General features: G+C 36.4%; 1 protein-coding gene across 2 annotated transcripts in view; it reads left to right on the top strand.

Annotated features, from left to right (window-relative positions):
- Nucleotides 1–860: 860 nt before the first annotated feature.
- The window catches only part of blo (bloated), a 295,193-nt gene continuing 274,803 nt past the window's right edge, over nt 861–21,250 (top strand). For both annotated transcript variants that reach the window (XM_069820485.1, XM_069820484.1), the window contains exon 1: nt 861–1,075. The gene's annotated coding sequence lies outside the window, so the exon portion shown is untranslated. The remainder of the gene's footprint in view (nt 1,076–21,250) is intronic.

Here is a 21,250-nt window from a genome sequence, read left to right as displayed (position 1 = left end):
CATAAGAAAAGCATTAGCAATAGATGAACTGAGCACAAAAATTGAACAATATAGAACACAGTGCACACATCATATACTACGTATGAACAACAACGGGTTACAAAGGGCAATTCTACACCACACACAAGCTGGAAGCAGATATTTGGAAAAGACTGTTGAAAGATGAGCAAACTAAAAGTTTGGAGTCGGAAGGTACCCAGAAGGAACCAATTCTTGACGTTGATAATGATAGCGAAATTCTTTGAATCTCTTAAGTGGAACGACCAATTCCGGAGGAAGACAAGCACAATCGAGCTTGGAGCTCATATAACTATAGCTTCAACCCGAAAGTCTTTTTGCTAGGGCGTAAATGTTTTACTTTTCCTCCTCAGCTTCCCTTGACATTGTCTTGTTTCCTTCTCTAGTCGCCTCTTCATTCCTTTTTAAAGCACAGGTTGGTTATTATATAATTATGTATTATTACATAACTTCTTTGTTTCAATCGTTAATGATACTATAACAGTATATCACCTCCTCCTCTTCAAAAATCTCCAAGTCCGCCATTTTGAAATGGGTGGAGATGGCAATTTTTGTTAACGGCTGTGCATAGAGGACGAATAGCCTCCAAGCCTATTTCCATGGTATTCTCCTGCTTCGTTCGACAAGTCTTTGAGATACCAAAATGTTCCACGAACTAACCTGAAAAGTCGTACTTTCATGAGTGCTGAGCTCAAGTTTCGTCAAATTCTATCGAGTGGGATCCGATCGTGGTAAGACCACCTGACGGCTGCATCGCCGCTCCCACCTTGCAGATCCAGAGCCCCTTCCCCTTTCCCTCCGCGCCCACTTTCTCAGGAGGCCGTGGCCAGCATCTCCTCACCTGCTCAACAGTTTGCGTTCTGCCGCCGCCAAAGACACAGAAGCAGTGCCTCTCTTAAAAGTCACATTTTTAAGATGACGTCACTGTGAATTGGATTAACGCTTCAAGTGTTGTGTGTTGTATTTGTTGTTGTGTACTTGCATGACGTGGTGCCAGGAACAAGAGAGTGAGCACAGGAACTAAACAATATCATACTGTGGATGCACGCAATTTGAGGTAAGTCTCCTTCACACTCAACATTCCAGGAGAATATCATAAAAGATCAAACTTTCTGTTCGGTTAGAGGCGCTGGTGTCATCATCTGGTTTGAGACGCCACACTGGGCAGTCAGCTGGCTGTAACCGTGGCAACACCTTACACTGCTACGCGGTGCTTTGATAATGGAGTGCTATGTTACGAAACTCACATCCCATGAAACTGCGTCTTCCTAATTTTCCCATGAAAATGCTTGTTATTCTCTTTAACTTTACTGTTCAAGCTGCGAAATTGGAAATTATCCACGGTGCAGCACTGTATAATTATGTAAAATACTACTTTTAGTGTACTGTTTCAGAATCGTCTTAGACCAAATAAATTCACAAAAAAAAAATATAATAAATCGTCCATCTTCCGAATGAAATTCAATATACTCAAGTGTGCCGAGATTATTATCAAAGAATTAATTTAAAAAGTATTGCTGTGAGTGTGTGGGTGGCAATAACATTTCGTTTAACACACACACACACACACACACACACACACACACACATATATATATATATATATATATATATATATATATATATATAATTCTTGTCACCTAGAACCTCCAAATTAATGAAGATAAATTCAGAAAAAGTAAGTTTTTTTCATTAAAAGTTGACTCCATTAAGTAGTTTAAGGAAGGAGTTGCTGCTTGAAAGGGCATATACTGAACATATTTGGTCCTGGACGGCAAAGAACTGTTGTCTTAGCCGTAACTTCTACAAATGCTTTGAGTACTCGTACACACTCATCTCGTACGAAATGTACATAAGTTTCTTTACGTGAAGCAAAGCGGACGGAGCGTGACTAACCACTTTCCTCATCTTGATGCCAAGGTCACATCAGAAGGATCCATCTCCTTACGCTCTATCTTCATGGAACAATTTTTTATTCTAAACTACATGTTAATACAAGAAGATGAATTTATTACGGTAATATTAGATGAATGTGTTCACCAGCAATATACCGCAAAACATTTCATAGGAACTTTGATATTGGATAGTTGGTGCCCATGAAATAAACTTCAATCCTAGAGCATTTAATGTGTTCACAACGTTGCCATTAGAAAGAGATTGAAACAAGATGACTTAAACTCTTAAAATACAAAGCGCGTGTGTTGGAATTATATCCAGCACTTCCCTGCACGCTATGAAAGGCTGAAGACTTTCACTTTCAGAACAAATTGCAGTTTTCATGAGGTTGGTAAGGAGAAGCACACACAAGCACATTCATCTATGGAACATCATCATACATTGCTGTTTTCAGAACGTTTCGAGATTTATTAACTTGTTTACAATATAATTATCACCATCATCATCATCATCATATCTCCCTCGATGACCGAGTGTTTTCACATTTAAATTCACGTGTTCAAACCTGACTGCAGGTGCAAGAATTTCTAAGAGCGATAAACATTTTTAGCATGGTTTCTTTTGGAAGAAAAATAAATCGAAGATTTCATGTCATAGATTACGACACATTGAAGATGTTTGTCAATTAATGAGAGAACTCAAGATAAAATTTACTGGCCATTGTAAGCTCCATGTCAAACTGACGAACTACTTGCAATCACTGTCTGTTATTCTATCAGCTACTCATGTTTGTATGTATGCACTTACCTATGTAAGAATGTATGTATATATGTATGTATGTATGTTTGTATGTATGTATGAGTCCACACCTGTGGAGTAAGGTTAGCGCGTCTGGCCGCGAAACCAGGTGGCTAAGGTTCGAATCCCGGTTGGGAAAAGTTACCTGGTTGAGGTTTTTTCCGGGGTTTTTCTTCAACCTAATTTGAGCAAACGCTGATGGACGCATGTATTTCATGTACTATGTATACTTTTTGAAGACCTCTTTCTTGCTTTGTTTTGCCTGTTTCTTTTTTGTTCCATTGTTTACTTTCCTCTATTGGACATTAATTCACTTTTGACAATCTGCTATTTCGCATCCTCTGCGTATGTCCAAACTACCATAAGAGTGTTGTTTGAGCTACTCATTATTATAATTTAATTTAACATCACACTACTGGAAGATCTAAGTTGCAATATTCTGAGACAGTAATAAATCACCATTACCATAATTGAAGGGTTGAGAGCCATAGTGGTCCAAGCGCCATTTATAAAAAACGGAGAAAGCAAGGGTTAAAGTTAAGTGAATGGGCTATTCCATATGAAATCGATCAGTAAAAAACCTCGCATTTTTTTAATACTCTAATTTTTTTCCTATTTATACAAGGTGCTGAGGAGAGTGGATTTTCAAAAATTTACTATCGAAAGTCAAACGGTTTTCGTACTATTGAGCGACAAATTTAGCGTATTTTATAAAAACAAGCCTCTTTCAGCGCTCAGAACTCTGGAACCATTTACTGCAGAACATTGAACTGGAGCTCATTTTGAAGCTGACATTTAGTAGGTTATGATAAGAAGTAATACTTATTTTTATTGTATACAGAGAGACAGATAATCTGATCTTACTTACTTTTAGGCTTTTTGCCCATTTGTAAAAATGTAAAAAAATATTGAGAAAAAACCTTGCATTATTAAGAGGGATTCCGCATTGTTTGCTTAGTGGCTCGGCAATAAGTTTCGAGGGTATTAAATAAATTATTTTCACACGCCTAGACTTGAACGGCGCAGTAACCCACGCACTGGCCGAGAGCTGAAGATAAGCAAGCATTGGGCGTCATTTTACTCCTGTGTTTATGAAAACTTGTGATAAAGCTAGCACAGCCATGACTGCTAGACGACATATCACATGTTTGTCTCCTGACCTTGCTTATCTCGACTACCTAGTCAGCTGGTTAGTTCACGCGCGTACTATTTATTTTCTTTATTTGATATTTTCAATACTTTCTTATCAACGGTGCACCAGTAAAAAATATGTGTTTATTTGTACTTTCAATGCGGAATCTAACCATATATTTTTAAAGTATTTTTTCGTGGGCAAGGCGTCTTAATGAAGAAAAATCTAAATTTCTCCATTTCCATAAAAAAAAAAGTAAGAAAAACTCTTTACATGTCAATATAAACTTTAATTTCTCAGCATCAAAATAAACCATGATTCTGATCATTGGGTGTAAGGGTTTCGGAGCCACAACAGTTTAAAGTTGCTAACTTTATGAAAATACGATAAATTTAAATATTTTTAAATTTGCACAAAGCATTGTATCACATTTGTCAACGGACAGAAAAAGTTTCATTGTATTTAAAAATTGCAGGGTCAATTTTCTCTATATTTCGGTCGAATAGCCCGAATACTATAGTTTAATGAAGATTGATATATCATTTAGTTTGAATGTGTATACTTTACATTACTTGCTATATGTTTCCGTTGAATTATGGTGATAACTTAATTTTACGGTTTTAGTAAATGGCGCTTGGCCCACTATGGTTCTGAACCCTTCAATTAAGAACTGAAACACTATCAAGGTTACCTATTTAGAGTTTAATAGAAGATAATGTTGCAATAATCGACGAATGATTGAGTAAACCAAGAGATAATAATTATGCATAGATATAGCTACTATGTACCGACGTCAATTTGTTCATCAGACATGTCAAATAGATAAATAGATGTAGAACAGCCTTCGAAACGTTGTGTTTTTCAACATAATATAGTCTACTGTACTTTAAGATAGCATCAAAAGCCACCACCGCTACTCTCCTTGTTCACAAGAATATGCGTGGTACTACGTGGTGGACAGGCCGCTTTTCTCGATTGCAACAAGTGGCCCGATGGCCATGGAAGATCACGGATATTGCGCTTACCATATTGGGAAGTCGTCTGAATCTGATCTCGGGGCCACTATACAAGCTTTATTCACATCTCTCATATTTAGGACGAGCTATCCAGCTGACTATGATTTAATGAACTACTACAGTAGCTAAGCAGCTCGACGGTCTTATACCGAAAGACTTCTCCGAATTTTATATCATGGCAAAAATCATTCTCACTCTTTTCACTTTCACACTACTTCCAAAAAGCAATTGTTTTTAGGCTAAAATATATTCGGTATGACTACAATATTTTTATTTACTTCATTTATGCATCTTGATTACACAACTTTTAACACTATATCACTTTGGAAAACGTATTACATGTCTTTCACGTGTTAAATTTTATGTTACTTTGTTAACATGTTTCGGCCTGCTATTGGCCATCATCAGAACTGGTTGTTGCTGGTCTTGGCGCTTTTTGTTTCGTTTCCTGTGGGGGTGTGTTTGCGTAGTGTAATGTGGAGTCAAAGAGTGTGTGTGTTCTGAAATTGAGTTGTGTTGAGAATTTCATTTGGATATGTTTTGTGTGTAGGTATATTTCGTATTGTTCTAGTGTGTTTAGTTTCTGGCTTTTTGGTGGATGTGTAGAACGAGCTAGGTACTTTATTAATGTGAAGTATAAGAGGAAGTAGAGATACTGTGATACAGCAAAAAGAAATTTTGAGATTTTGACGAACATATACAGTAAACTAGCGCCAAAGACGTTCAACGCACCTTTAAAAATTAAATTAACATACACAAGCGCCAAAGACTTTCAACACACCTTTAAAAATGAATTAAATTAACATACACAAGCGCCAAAGACTTTCAATGCACCTTTAAAAATGAATTTAATTAACATACCTAGTTCGTTATCCTATGATTGAGGTTCTGGCCTGTATGTAAATCTATTATCAGGCAGTACATCTCACTTGACAATATCTGTCAGAGGAAGAACAGTTGTTTGTATGCATCTGAAATCTGACTAGTGTAATATGTAGCTAGTCGGCGATGTATGCATTGGAGGGAAAAAGGACCTAGCCATCATTACCTCCTGTTCTAGTTGCCTCATAAGTGGTGCCTTCTTGGTATCACTTGTGAGGTGCAGACCTGTCTTCAGACAGTTGACCGACAACAACCCTAGCTCGTCTTATGTCAACTGTAGCAAATAAAACAGAAAAGTATTTGCTATAACCATCTGTATAAAGAATGTTTTATAAATACTTTGACAAACCTTGGGGGCATGTTCCTCATACAAAAACAAGAAAAAAGATCATATAAACATATGTCCGAAAATCCTTAGTTGTTTAGTTATTAATGAAAGAACATAGTGAAACATCTGTTAGATACTGTCAGCTTGGTAGCAAGTGTTGCAACTTTAATCGAGTCAGAAACTCATAACAATGAAAGTGGAAGCAAGAGGAGAATATTTTAAACATTTGTTATGAGTTTCTGAATTGATTAAAGTTCAATACTTGCTGCCAAGCTGACAATATCTAAAAGATGTTCCATTCTGTTCTTTCATGAATAACTAAAACAAGCTAAGGATTTTCGGACATACGTTTATATGAACTTTTTTTTTCTTGTTTTGGTGTTAGGAACATGTCCCCAAGATTTGTCAAAGTATTTCTGAAACACCCAGTATAATTAACAACAAAGAAGGGGGAAAATAAGTCAGGTTTTAAAAATTGCAACAATTTCTAAAAACAAAGTTCAAGCACAATGTTCGTCAATGTGACCTCCTTTTCCTTTAATAACAACTGAACAGATGCATGGCATTCTTGTCAGTTTTTCTAACACTTCTGGTTTGTAGACTCCCCCATGCTTGAAGGAAGCACTGCTAAACTTTCTCTAGTTTATTTGAAGACATCTGTTTTGCTTTCTGAGGCAGTTCGTTCTATAGCAGCTCAATGAGAGACAAGTCCAATGACTGAGGAGGATATATTCATGTCTTTAAGAACTCCGGAAGTTTCTTTTCTTGCTGCATACCTTTTACTAAGTTCCGATGTATGTCTAGGATCAGTATCTTGTTGCAGAATAAATTACCTTTCCAATTAGTCGCGTTTTCAGAAGGCACTGCATGTTTCGACAGGATACGATAGTACTGTTCCTTCAAAACACTCTGCATCTTCACTAGGTCTCTAATTCTGTTGATTCCAAAAACACCTCAGACCATAACACTATCCTCTCCACATTTCGCTGTTGGTATTTGATAGGTTTCCATTACTCCAGGTCGATGGCGGACATACTGGCGATGATTTGAGACAAACTTTTAGAATTCTGACTCGTCTGTAAAAAATATTCTTCCACACTGATCAATGGTCCAACTTTTATGTAGTTTAGTCCAATGTCTCTTACGCTTATGTTCACGTGTTAGAAGAATAATACTGAGATTCCTTGCAATGAAATAAGTCAGAACTGTCAGGTTAAGTGCTGAAGTCACTGCTTTCCAGAACTCCTGTCTATGTTTTACAGCAAGCAATTCGTTGAAGGATGTACACTGGTTATCAGCAAACCAGCGATTCCGAATTTTGAACTAAATTACTAGCATATGTCAAGTGCTTGAAAACTGACCTTGAATTAAGAAACAGCTGTGAATCAGCCAACTTTTTCGTCTTCTTTTTCTATGTCTGCTCCTATGTCACTCGGACTTGCGGATCTGGCTGTTACATCAGACACTTTCTAGCAAATAGCGGCGATTGTCGCCTTCTAGGATCAGGGGTCAGCTGGATCAATTTAAATCTGCAACTGAGTGACATAAGACTCTCCGTTATTTTCCCACGAATTTAGTTGCCTGTTTTACCTCTCGCCTCTTCCTTATTCAACTATGAACCCTGTGTCAATTTCTTCGCTGTGCTATATCAGAATTCTGATATGAGAGTGAAAGTTTTGAAGTTATAATTAGTTCTATTATTATTATCATCATCATCATCATCATCATCATCATCATCACCATCTCCCCGTCAGACTAATTCACAAAGCTACAAATTAATTACTGAAAGGTTCAAGGATTGATTCCTGGCAGGTTCTATGAAATATATAGCGCAAGGCGGTTGAGAGGCAGGCTTCTATATACTCCTAGTAGGTTTCCTCCGCAATTCTCGTTTAATTAGACCTATTGCTTAATCATGACTAAATTATCGGATAAAGTAGTCAAAATAAGCTGAATTTAACAAAAAAAAAGTATACATACGCATTCTCCTATATTTACCATTTCATTATAACCACATATCATCGACATTGAATTTTGCACATTATTCCTAATGTTTATTGAAAGAATGTTATGTAATTTCATTGATTTAATTCCTTGCAAGTTGGATTTATTTTCTATTTGTGAATATAGAATTATGTATGTTTTAACATTTATTTATTACTGGTACAAAGTATCTACCTTGCATTTAATATTACAACTAAAATTAAGAAATACATTAAACAGTGAGTGAGTGAGTGAGTGAGTGAGTGAGTGAGTGAGTGAGTGGATGGATGGATGGATGGATCGATGGATGGATGGATGGATGGATGAATTATTCAGTTAAAAAACGTGTGTCAGAACGAAGTAGAAATTATAAAGTATTTTGCAGCAGAGATGGATGGATGGATGGATGGATGGATGGATGGATGGATGAATTATTCAGTTAAAAAACGTGTGTCAGAACGAAGTAGAAATTATAAAGTATTTTGCAGCAGAGAAGATAAGGCAAATAAATTTGCAAAAATTCTTGTATATGTGTCCCACCTGCAAATCTTTGAATGGATGGGTGATTGGTGCGCCTATTACTGAATACCAGATCTTCAGTGGATTGATAATATATTGATTCGACTAGTGTTGAACATGATATGTTTTTATGGACCAGTAATTGTTCAATCTAATGCTAAACATAAAATCTTTCGATTTTTTAATCAGATCTTCAAATGAATAAATAATTGGTTTGTCTGCTGTTGAATAACAGACCTTCAGATCGATGGGTATTTGGATAATGGGTTCGTCTATTTCTGAGCAATAGACCGGGGAGTGCATTCAATTATTATTAGTAAATTTGTTACGTTTGTTTATAAACAGATTTTCACCAATTACAGAACAACTATTTTATTTTCGTGACAACTCACTACTACTATCATTACCACTACCACCACTACTACCATCATTATAAATTTAACGGTAGTAAAATATTATATAATACTCACAGTAGTTTTCAATAGGTTATTAATCGATGACGGCAGGAATGAAGAAATAATAGCACGATGTCAATAATGAACAAGTGAGCTCTCTGAAAAAAATCCCAACATCGTTTATGCACCACAAATGTTTATCGTTGAATAAAGCGTTGGGTCATGTCATGAGAATAGAACAGCCGTGGCGAAAATGTGATCGTGAGCCGAGCCACTGTGTAACCTGCAACGTGCATAGCACCTAGGGAGGGAGGCGGACACCCGAAGGGGAAGTGAAGCAACTGTCTGACTTATTAACGGATTTTCATTTTCCTTACGTCAAGTACTTAAATGTAATTTTATACAGTATAAGGTCACAAACTAATGTTTAGTACGTGTAATGAAGAAAGAAATGAATAAGAAAACCTAGGACACATTATCACAACCTAAAATTAACTGTCTTCAGAATGTCTCTGCGACGGAGTTTCAAAATCAGGAATTGTGTCACTTAGTGCCAGTCGTAGTTGGTCACGAAGGTATTTGTCTGTCAGTCCTGATCTAAATTTGGTTCTTACTATTTTCATTGCTGAAAATAATTTTTCACAAATGAAGTTGTAGCGAACATGGCTTCAACAGAGCAAGCGAGAGAACGAAGCTTCGGATATTTATTTTTTGGCAAAGATTTGAAAAGTTCAACATTTGTCAAGTCCTTACATCTAGCTTTCATTTAACATCACATTGTAAATCTGTGCTTTTAAATTGAAGATCTAACCGCATTATTCGTACATCTGCTGAAAAAGGATCGACGTACCGAGATGATGATGATGATGATGATGATGATGATGATGATGATGATAATAATAATAATAATAATAATAATAATAATAATAATAATAGTAATAATAACACTTAACCTTTTAATGTTTCATGAGTAACATGTAGTATAATGCCGTTTTATATTATACAACCGTTTCCCTCGTAACACTTGTGAACAAATCATATATTTAATATTCTCACCGTATTGGCATCAAAATATGTGTCCTCCCATCCTACTTGAAACGTTCGTTTTTGTAGAGATACATGGTTTCGAGAGAGACATTGAGACGATACGCCACTCGCAGGTTAGAGACAAATACGAATGAAACCGAGTTTGACTGCAGTGAGTGAGAGGGTGGGGGTTGGGGGAGGTAGGAAGCAAGAGAAATGCATAGCTATCATTGCGAGCCACGATGTAATTGCGAGTCACATTTTCGCCACGGCTGGAATAGAAGAAACTTGTTCACAAATGATTATTAATGTTAAACCATACGGAAGGCTCAAAGTTGGCAGACCGAAACTTACAGTAGATGTTAGACAGAGACATCAAATCTCTAGGGGTCAGAAGATGGAGCATGAAAATCTTAGACAGAATTTAATGGTTATCAGTTCTGTAGGCTAAAGCTAAAGTACGCAAAAAGGCTGTCAATCCAGAGAATAATAATATAATATTGTGTACATCTGCACGTAACACTGGGACTCATGAAAAATGTTATGTGATAAAAATGTTATGATCTCACCTCAGCATTTTATTGCTGAAAGAGACCCGCTAATCAGTTTTAAGAGACTTAGTTGACCAGATTAAATATTCTGCCTTAATCAGTCAATATTCTATTGTTCTATAGACAAAGCTACTTCAGATCCATATTTCAACCGGACTAACCGAAAATTTCAACTCTGATATCTGACACAAAATAGAGAAAGCCGAAGCAGCACTCATTCCAATGCGTCGGAGCGTGAAAATGTATAGCGGACAGATGGTATGACAACTCCATCATGGAGTATGACGTAACATAATATCACATAAATGATACACTCATCGTGGAAATATGTCTCTGCGGTTGTAAGTTGATATCTGTGGCTAGCGTAGCTCCAACAATTAAAACAGACGCTGCTGGGAGGAGATTGTACGTGTGCAAAGTAAATTATTGATGTGGGACGGAGTTCTATTTCAGACCTAATTAAAACGCCTAAGGGCAGCGATTTTAAAAGCTTAAGACGATTCAGAGGAGCTGGAAGACTGATTGCATCCGCAGAAACTACAATCCGCGCGAGGTCAAGGGTTGGACACACATTAATAACACACCTCGAGATTACGTAACCTCCAACACAAATGAATAACTCAAACCATGTTTCAACTGGTTCCCTGGAAGCATAATCCTCTAACAGCGCAACTATGTAAGGAAATAAAAGGGATAACAACAAGCAAATCTTGCTTTGTCTAGTTTGCATGACAACAAACGCTTTTGAAACGCGTAGGCCTAACAACGTGAAAAAAAAAGTTGTCTAATGCTCGGCCCTTGGCAGTGAACCCATTAGCGCTCTTGCTCTCCAGTATATTCTATTATGGATCCAGTAACAAACCTTCTACATCTATATTAAGTATTAAATTACATAATACTGATTGTTGTCTTATACAGTGTAAATGTCCGATTATTAAGGAGTCCTCTGAAGTTAAATATTTAGGCATAATGTTTGACAATCATTTAAAATGGAACCAACACATTAATTACCTTTGTAATAAATTACGTAACATAATATATTATTTTGTTTTATTGAGGAATTACTTGTTAATAAGTTTATTACGCACAGTATACTTAACTTTATTTCAATCGGGGATAGCTTATTTAAATCCAATTTTAATCCACTTCATTCATTACAGAAGAAAATCATTAAAATATGTCTTCATAAACCTATTGATTTTCCATCTCAAAAATTGTTTTTAGACTTTAATGTTCTTAAAATAAGACAAATTTATTATATTGTATTAATAAAATTCATACATTAAAATCGAAATAATTTTGAATTGTATTCTCATAGTTATGAAACAAAAGGTGTGAATTCTTTAAGATTGTTTGAACCAAAATGCAACGTTGCTACAGTATTTAATCATAGTAGTAATTTAGGTCCAAGAATATATAACAAATTTATATTTAAATATCTTAATCTTGTCAATTCTAATAGTTCTAATATTAAATTTAAAAAGTTACGTATGGATTTTATAAGAATTACAAAATTGTAAATTTAAATTTATATATTCTTATTGCGTAGTAGACAAATTGTAATACATATTTCTTAATTTCAATTCAGGAATCCGCTCCTGAGCACGAGTTCTACTCTTTCAGGGGTGAGCTAAAGTTTTTCTGTATATATTACATTGTATGTTACAATTATTAGCAAAATAAATAAATAAAATAAATAAGTAGGTAGGGCATTCAGGTTTGAATATGGTCTTCAGTCATTTCTTCTTCTTCTTGATCTCATAGAGGGCAGTTTGGGATATTGTAAATTCCATGCGAAGAAAAGTAGCAGATACAACTTTCTTAATTACGAGTACAAATGGCTTTTAAGAAACCAGGAGATTCATTGCCGCCCTTACATAAGCCCGATATTGGTCTCTATCCTCAGCAAGATTAATGCAGTTCCTACTATCGCATCCCACCTTTCTCAAATCAATGTTTATATTATCCTCTCATCTACGTCTCGGCCTCCCCAAAGGTCATTTTCCCTCCGGTCTCCCAACTAACAGTCTATATGCATTTCTGGATTCGCCCATACGTGCTACATGCCCTGCCCATTTCAAACGTCTGATTTAATGTTCCTAATTATGTCAGGTGAAGATTACAATGTGTGCAGTTCTGTGTTGTGTACCTTTCTCCATTCTTCTGTAACTTCATCCCTCTTAACACTACGCCGAAACTTGCTTCGAACATTTATACACTTGTAAGCTTACCATAAGTCCGTGAAAAACGGAACAGTCCCCTTTTTGGCCGAGGTGTCTGGCGTCCTCGTAATTTCTGTCGGGACATGCCTAAGTCCCGTATTTTAATCAAATTTCATTTCATAATGCAAAAATCAATTATTGATGTTTACTTCATAAATTAACGATAAAATTATTGTTTTGATTTGTATAAATGTTTGCAAATATAGTATTTTGAAATCGGCAAACATGGATGAATTATGTATGAAGGTACTGTTAGATAAAAAGATGGGTGCATAGTACTGTCAAGTGACGTAAATAAAATGACATGCATAAACATCGTTTAAAAGATAAGATTGCTCTTTGTTTTGTTGACTACCTTGTTTCAGTCTTACTTAATAGTCTTATTACTTTTTTTAATAACTTCCATCTTCAATTTTCGTACAAGAAACGTTGATAGTCAAAGTGTTCCGTATTTTCATGAGACAATAGGTTTGAGAGTAAAACATGTGAGTGACGTTTTAGTGTTTTGAAGTTATTAGGTAGATAAACACTTATACATACAACAGTTTGTATAGTTATCAGGAAAGTTAAATCTGTATATTTCTGGCATCTGTTGAGATGTTGGAAAACTAACTACTGCATTAGACGCAGAATGTAAGATACCATATTATACACTACATAACTTATTTTTGGCCAAATTGTCAGTTACCATGTTTTACGCCCAAGCCCCTCGTTTATGGCACGCTTTTTTTTTCTCTCTTGTACGGAGGAGGGATCCGAAGGCTTGCACTGGAGCCTGAGCCTTATGGGAGGCTTAGTAATGATTGTAAAATGAAAAATGGTATGCAAAATATATCTGTCAATACAGAGTATAAGACGCAAAAATAAGTCTGAAATATAACGTAAAATATTTCAATCTACAAGGTTACTAGAACGTCAGCTTTCCACGCTGGTAACCCAGATTCGAGTGGGTGCAAATCGAATTTGTAGTGGACAAAGGCGGTGCTTTGTGATCGATTTTCGCGAGATATCCCGTTTCCTCTACCGTCATTTCGCTACTGTTCCATCAATCACCATGAGGTGCTACGTATTTCACCTCCCATGATGCATCAAGGACAAGATTACAACGGCAAAAAGAGCTACATGCTCCCAGATTCGCGACATAGGTTAGTGACAGTCTTGCTGACGGAGAGTTCCTTCATTATCTATAGGAGTCGAATACACGAACGACAGCACTCCCACAGAAAGAAGTACAATGGGTTGAGATCTGGTGAGCGTAGATGCCAATCTCGATGAGACGACGAATTTCGGCCTGTATTTAGACAGGAGGTGGAAATTTTGAACAGTTCATCTAAGGAATGTAAACAGATGCATTACAAACGTATTGATTTGAGTGCGCTATGATCACACTTGCAAGCCCTACTCAGAAACATGTTGGTATAGCCATTTTTCTTCTATAAACGTGAAAAATCCATAGGTTCCTGAAGTTTTACCCACTTCGTAAAATATCCACTTGGTATTTATATGTACCACCCGGTAAAGCGAGCTTGCGATGCGGAAAATATGCGCAACATGACGCTATGACGCCATCTCATCGTAACATAAACAGTCACCTGGTCGATTGCAGCGCTCTGTCCTACAAGGCCAAGTCGGAAGTTCGCCTTGCCGGGTAATAAGTCTAAAGAAAATAAGTAGACCTATATTTCACCCAACGTAAGACCCGCTCTTAACAAATATGTAGGATCTATTACTCAGAGCATATGTTCGACTAATCCTACTCATATTCCAACAGTCAATTGATTTAAAATGTATTTAGTATTTATACTTCTCTGTTCATGATATGGAATATTACTACATCCAAATAAAACATTGACGACACATATTAAACAAAATATCTCAGCTCTTTATAGATTTTTACAATTGCCAATTTATTCGACAAACAATATTATTCTACACCAGATTTACGAGTATTATGCGTTGCCATAACAAACTTTCGTTTATCGATAATACGGATCATTTTTATGGACAGTTTTACATTATCTGAGACACAATCGTGTATTATTTTAGCAAAAAGAATAAGGATGTCACGTCTTCGCTGTAAATTGTGAAATAGTAATTCGTATATCTAAGAGAAAATGAAAAGGAAACAATTCTTTCCTTCCTTCCGGTGTCAGTACTTTGGTTGGTGTTTACATAAAGGACGGTTCTTCATTTGGGTAGACTTTAAAAAAATATGAACCACCCAAGCCACATTTCAATCAGGTTTGCACAGTAACAAAGTCCTGCAAAATATTTTATCAACAGTAATCTCACTAGAGGTTTTGATTTATCTAGAGAAAATCAAAACTCGAGTGGGATTTAATTGACTATTACACGATTAGAAGAAAGTATATGAAGATTAGAAGTAACAAAGTACTCCAATACAATAAAATATAATTGACTTACGAAAATACAAAACTTTCTTCAAATTTGTACCATCTCAACATTATAAATATTACGCTAGTAGATGGCAGTAGTGTGTTACGAATAGCTGTTTTCTTATCAGCTGTGCCAACTTTGGAATCTTCATTGAAGTCTGTGGACGGTTACTGGTCAAGAAGGCTTTGTTGATTCAATTTCATTTTTATTAAAACAGTTGCATTCCACTTCAGTTATCCCGATCCCAGTAATCAACGTCACTTGACAGATGATTTTCAATAAATCTTAGTATTAAACTATCTCTGATACATGACTATTCATAATATCAGATAGCAGAAGCTATAACATAACCTAAATAATATAAACGAGTGTTAGAGGTTTTAATTAGGGATGATGAAATAAACAAGAAACATTTTAACTAACGATGATGAAATAAAAAATAAACGTGAATAATTTTAAAAGAAACAATTATTGAAAGTAGGTACAATTTTCAAATTTGAATGTTTTAGTGGTTGGTGGTTCAGTTGATTTTATATTGGACGTGTGCGTAAGAGAAGTGAACTCGGTGATATACATGGTGTATCCCTCAAATTATTCAGGATTTCCTAATGGTGCTCTTCATTTATTTGTAAATAGGGTTTCAGGGAAGATGCATATTTATCACCAGTGATCTTTATTAATTCTTATTCTTGAATGCCAATGTGAGTCATATTTAAAAGTGCTGTGCATCGACTGGAGTGGTTTGTAATTTTCTGTTTTTTGACGTCCAGACCAGTGCAGTTTGAAATGTTGGCAAACAAAGAAACAAATGCTAGGGTATTGATAAAAATAAACAAATGCTAGGGACGCGATAAAATTAAACAAATGCTAGGGACGCGATAAAATTGTGCGATAAGCAGCCATGATTGGTTGAAAGACGTCCTTTCGTACAGTTTTATTGGTCAAAAGCAGTGTGACGTAGTAAAAGTGTATTAGTCAATGTAGTATCACGTTTTAATCTTGCTTGTAAGATAAAATCTTCCAATAGCACAACAATCTAAATATCTGTCTGTGTGTATGTATATATCAAACAGTGCAGGTAATATATACTTAAATATTTAGTTAAAAGAAAAATGATTACATAAGTTAAATACAAACAGAATCTTTTATCCAAGTGAAAAGATTGTTTACATAAGTGCTTCGGACAACAGAAAAAATCTAACATATTTCTTGCCATAAAAAAACTTTTAACACTTTAACAAATAGAAAGAATACAGTAAAGGGTAACATACAAAAGGCACTCTTGAAAGCTGCCTTTACAAAATATCTGGACGTTTATCCAGCAGACAAGGAAGGATGTAAAACAGTAGTTCATCGGATTTTTCTTCTGTTCTTAACACAATTGGATTTACGGGAATTTCCTTAAATACGTAGTTACTTAACTGTTATTGTTTAAATATATCAGGAGAACAATGTGTCATTTACATTGCTCATCATTTAACTGGAATTATGGATAGAAGACTGTAAATACTGTAGTAAAATGAACTAAATTTGCCATTTTCATTTGAGGACTACATACTGTATGAGATTCGCTGACTAGCCGACTGTGGGCTTCATTGGGGTCAGGGGGAAGTCTTCTGAGTTAAAAATATACATTACGTAGCTCTCACCTGCAAACCCGGGTTCCGTTCCAAGCGTGGGCGCCGTGGTTGAAATGCTTCCGAGAAGTTGTCATCGAACCGCGTCGCGTCGTCTTAACCAGTGACCACATGGCTAGGGAATCCCTCTAACTGTGAATTTCCAATGATGGTGCGTGAAGGCGGTATGGCGCTTCTTTCTTACCTCCGAAAGTTTCTGCCAATCGTTTTCTTCACTGCAGTGCTTCGCTTGTCCTTTCCTGCAAACAAACGGTGTATTAGCATTTATTTTCCTTTTGTTGTCTGTCACGCACAACGCTTGCCAGAGGCCTCCAAGTCCTTACGTAACTTCAATTAAAAACACTCCTTCCTCACTATGCAAGTCCGTGCTCAAAGACAGGAAAGGTCGGAAAATATTCCGGTATCAAATTTGATATGTCTACACTATGAGCACATTACGACGAAGTGAAGAGAAACGAATAGAAGCATTTGAAATGTGGATATGGAGCATGTGAAGTGGACAGACAGAATACGAAATTAAGTTGTGTTGGAAAGAGTGAGTGAAGAAAGAATGATGCTGAAAATGATCAGAAAGATAAAAAGGAATTGGTTGGGTCACTGGCTGAGAGGAAACTGCCTACTGGAGGATGCACTGGAAGGAATGGTGAACGAGAGAAGAGTTCGGGGCAGAAGAAGATATCAGATGATAGACGACATTAAGATAGGTGGATCATATGCGGAGACTAAGAGGAAGGCAGAAAATAGGAAAGATTGGAGTATGCTAGGTTTGCAGTGAAAGACGTCCCCATGGGCAGAACACTTATGTATGTATGTATGTATGTATGTATGTATGTATGTATGTATGCATGCTATGGGCATCGTCATTATCGCTGGTCTCGCGGTTACCAGGCTGGTTGTTGGATCTGAGATTCATGGGTTTAAATCCGGCCGAGGCGACGGATTTTAAATAACAATAAAATCCTTAGCATGGCTTCCTTCGAGAGGGAAGTAGAACTGTAGATTCCATGTCGTAGGTTTACAATACATAAAAAACTGTATCCATGATAGAGGGTTCTAGGCAAAATTTTTACATCATTGCTCTTTGAATTTTGATGCAGAACAATTTCTGTCATTGAAAACGTCAGTAAATAGACTACTACCACTACCACTACCACTACCACTACCACTACCACTACCAATAATAATAATAATAATAATAATAATAATAATAATAATAATAATAATAATAATAATAATAATAATAATACCTCTACTCATCACTGCAATTCACACAGAGCCTTGACTTCCATCGCACAGATCCTCCATTTTCTTGGTCTAAGGCCCCCCCACAACCTTGAATTCTTGTTGATCTCATCCAATTATATTGTTCTTGGTTTTCCAACTTTTCTGTTTCCAGTGACCTTTGCATATGGGAGCCGTTTGGGCATCTCTTTGTCTGTCATTGCACTGTACAGTATGTGGCCTGTCCTTTGTTACGCCTAGCGTAAGCATTGGTACAGTCGCCGACAAAGTGCGCCTGGGTCAGGCGAGTCCATTAAGTTACGCCAAGGAGTGTTCAGGTTAGCCAGTCGCGATCGGAGCGACCGGATGTCACGCGTGCGGTAGAGCATTGTGTTTCTAGTACAGTTAAGCTGTACTGCATTTCTTTAGAGCGTATTCCGAATATCAGCGCTGAGAAATCTGATGGCATCATGGTGTTTCGAATTTCAACGATGACGTCACTGATGCTCCACCGGTGTCGCACCGGTTCCGTCAGCTTGCAGAGGTGGTGGCAGTCTCCATCAGCCACCATCAGTGAATCTGATTGGTTCTTGTATAGGCGGGAATTAGCAGACGAATGACATCGTGCATTGTTGTGTCATGGCGGTGTGTTCTGCTGTATTGTTTGTAATGAGCACAACGTAAAAACAATATGTCAATGGCTAATGAGCGAACATGTCAACGGACCAGTTATTACTATTGGTTCAAGAAATGAATTGCTTATTCTCTCTTTTCTTTGAACGAGATGACAGTACGGAAATTTCGCAAAATCTTGCTAGCGTAACACAGGCAACAACTTATGCAGCCACCATGATAGCCATTGAACCGTCCAGCAGTTTCGTTCCTATTTCGCTGCAGCGTGACGTCATTCAATTCAATTCAATTTATTTGGCCATTAGACATACAGTTTTAGGCTTCGTCAGAATACATTGAAAATCATATAAATACATTTTTAAAAACACTAATAAAAGAAACAGTAAAATTTAAATAATACAATGAAAACATGAAATAATTTGAAACTTTTAAATTAAATAAAACTAACTAAATTGTAATTAAACTTATTTATTAAACTACAATTTCATACAAATTTGTGTTGAAAAACTCAGCAACAGAATAAAAAGGATTATTTAATAACCAATTGTAAAATCTAGTTTTGAAGCTATTGATTGGTAATTTATAATATTGACTTGGGAGCTTATTATATAATTTCATCCCCATTATTAAAAAGTTTGTGTTGCTCTTGTGTAATCTACAATATGGAATATTAATTTGTTCACTATTTCTAATTTCATGATCATGTATATTGGCCACTAATGAGTAATTGTAATATTTTGTCGAGTGTAAAGTACTAGATATTATATATATATACAAATTTATGATTGTTAAAATCCATGATTGTCTGAAAAGTGGCCGACAATGTTCCAGATAGTTTGCTTTACATAAAATTCTAATGGCTTTCCTTTGTGCAATCAAGACGCTTCCAATTTTGGTTCCATTTCCCCAGAAAATTAGGGCATATCGGATTATCGACTGAAAGAAAGAAAAGTAGGCACATCTTAAATAATTTTGAGAAACGGAAGTCGTTAATTTCTTTAACAAATATAAAACTCTTGATAGCTTTGTGCATATGTATTCGATGTGCTTATCCCATTGTTGTGAGATTCGGAATACGCTGTTACTGACCACTCGCTCTTATCTCTACTCCGGAACTCTCCCCACTACTCCTATTACTTCTCCTCTTTCGCGTCGCTGAGCTGTCAGGACTAAATAAACAGTCTGTACTTCATGTAATTCGTACTTTCAGCATTATATCAAATTCTCCATATGCTCTTATCCTGCATTTTCTCAATAACTTTCTCTTAGATATATCTCATTTTTGTCCATATCCTCGGAAGAATGTCCAATACTCTGCTCTATACATTGTTACTGGTCTTATCAGTTTTTCATAACTGTCCTCTTGTCTTTGAAATTATTTCATATGTTAAATGTTTTGTAGTTCAAAATATATCTTATTTGCTCGTGCAATTCTAGCACCACCACCACCACCACCACCACCACCATCATTAACAACACTATGAAAAACTACATCCTTGTATCAATCTCCTAACAATCCTAACAACGCAGTGTTGTGATCACGAAGAAAAACGCTACGAACGTATGTATCAACTTAATACCGGTACATGAATTGTTCTGCCCGTAGACGCATATGTTTGTCTCTATATAGGCTACGTGTATACTATGTTCCTGTGTGATTCGTAGGTCATGCATGGATCCAGAGTTGTAAGAATGTGATGCATCTGGCTTGTCTTCGCTAGTGCTAGTAAAACGAAACACTTTACATTATTTTTTCAACCCATTCTTTGTGTATTGAAAATGTATTATCACTTACATTTTTGTAGGGATCTCTTTCTTAATAGTAGGCCTATTTAACTCTAGGCCTATATGAACTTTCCAGGGGTATTTTCACCTAATGAGGGAGGTTTGCTGGCGAGTCTGTCTTCGGAACCGAAAGGCGCGGATTTTATTTCGAGTGTGAGTTACAAGCTTGCCTTCTCGTCACGACTTCCACAGCTCTATAGTACACTGAGTGTCTTATACAGGGACATCATTTTATTTTTACTTCAATTTTTATTGTACCTTAGTTTTTTAATGTACTTCACTCCCACCCCTTCTACTAATCAAGTTCAACCGTCCTTCACACAGATCCAAGACCGCATACACAGTCATAGTAACCTTACGGTCATAGTAAACAGTACGTTCCAAAAATATTTTCGCGTTTTCCAGTGACGAAAGAGCTTTCAATATTGCATCATTTTCCATTTGCCTACGTCGCATCCCGGTTTCCCCCACCTGCTTCTATTCGCCTCTCTGTAAATGCTAGTGGCTGGGCTGTCTTAGCTCTTTTCTGATAACATTAATTTCTGTTAGGAATTGGATGTCTACGTAATATTATACCCATACGATTGTTTAAAATAACTTAAATAAAAGGGCGTCGTTAAGTAATTAACTGTCACGTGGTTTCCTCCCTTTCTATGACGCTGCGACGTAACCATTTGGACGGACAGTAGATAACATGCCTGAGTAATTTTATATTTTCGGATCGGGCAGAAGTGAAGATTGAATTTACAGTACGTAAGGTCTCTTTTATAGAGTAGGTACAGAATTATTTCAACATGAGTTATTGATACGG

The sequence above is a fragment of the Periplaneta americana genome, chromosome 3 (assembly GCF_040183065.1).
Source record: "Periplaneta americana isolate PAMFEO1 chromosome 3, P.americana_PAMFEO1_priV1, whole genome shotgun sequence".
NCBI classification, from domain to species: Eukaryota; Metazoa; Arthropoda; class Insecta; order Blattodea; family Blattidae; genus Periplaneta; species Periplaneta americana.
The sequence above is the reverse complement of the archived record's forward strand: the minus strand, read 5'-3'. Positions and strand labels throughout refer to the sequence as shown.